This window comes from Geospiza fortis, unplaced genomic scaffold, assembly GCF_000277835.1.
Source record: "Geospiza fortis unplaced genomic scaffold, GeoFor_1.0 scaffold161, whole genome shotgun sequence".
In the NCBI taxonomy this organism is placed as follows: Eukaryota; Metazoa; Chordata; class Aves; order Passeriformes; family Thraupidae; genus Geospiza; species Geospiza fortis.
Genome location: NW_005054375.1, coordinates 1,771,795 through 1,772,770, shown reverse-complemented (window position 1 = coordinate 1,772,770; position 976 = coordinate 1,771,795).

Here is a 976-nt window from a genome sequence, read left to right as displayed (position 1 = left end):
AGCTGTAATTAATTAAAAAGAAGACAAATTAGTTTAACAATGAGCTGTTGGTTTTGGTACTTAAGTGTCAGTGATGCATTAATAGATGACTGCAGTTTTGCTTAAAACCAAAACCTACTTGGCTAAAAGCTCAGTCGCAGATGGCTCTTCCAAAGCCAATTCTGGAATGATACTGAGGGCATGGCCTGACAGGGAGCTCAAACAGCCCCCTCATGCCAGCTCACATTCAGTGTGAAGCTACCACCTAATTTCCAAAGCACCTCTCAAATCCCATCAGCCTTTCCCTGTAAGAGATCCCCCCACCACCCTTTCCTTGGGAATTTCCAGCTCCTTTTATTTTGCATGTCTCCATGACAACTCAGGAATACCAGACTTGGAGAAGGCCTACACTGCTACAAAGCAGAGATGTTTTTAGGCGATGTTTTAGGTGGTTTCCACAACGTTTGAGTGTGACCAGATTGAGACAAACTAGAAATCTGTTGACAGCTGACACCCCATTTCCTCTTCCACTTCCTTCCCTTCCAAACGCCCTCCCCAGCAAGAAGATGCTTTCTACTTCTCCAGATTTTTTTTCTTTCTCTTAATTTGGGGAAGGAACACTCATCTGACCAGAGGGAACAAACGGACCCAACCCAAGTTCTAGCAGCACACAAACAGGCCGGGGACAAGGCTGCGGGCTCGGTGCGAGGAGCTGCACACCCCGCGCAGGCAGACGAGACCCAGGCGGCCAGAGGAGCAGGGCACTCCCCTCCTGGGGGCAGCAGGACATCACCCTGTGACCGGAGCTGCACCCCGGCAGCGCGGCTGAGACAAGGCCGGATCTGCATTGCTCAGGGCCGGGCTAAAAGGGGCATTTGCACTGCCTGCTGCCCCGCGGGGGAGAACAGCACAGACCGCTCTGGGCGCGTGTATCTCTGTCAGTGCTCCTCCTTTACTGCACGCCAGCGCCTCAGGCAATGCTCTCCTCTGGGACGAG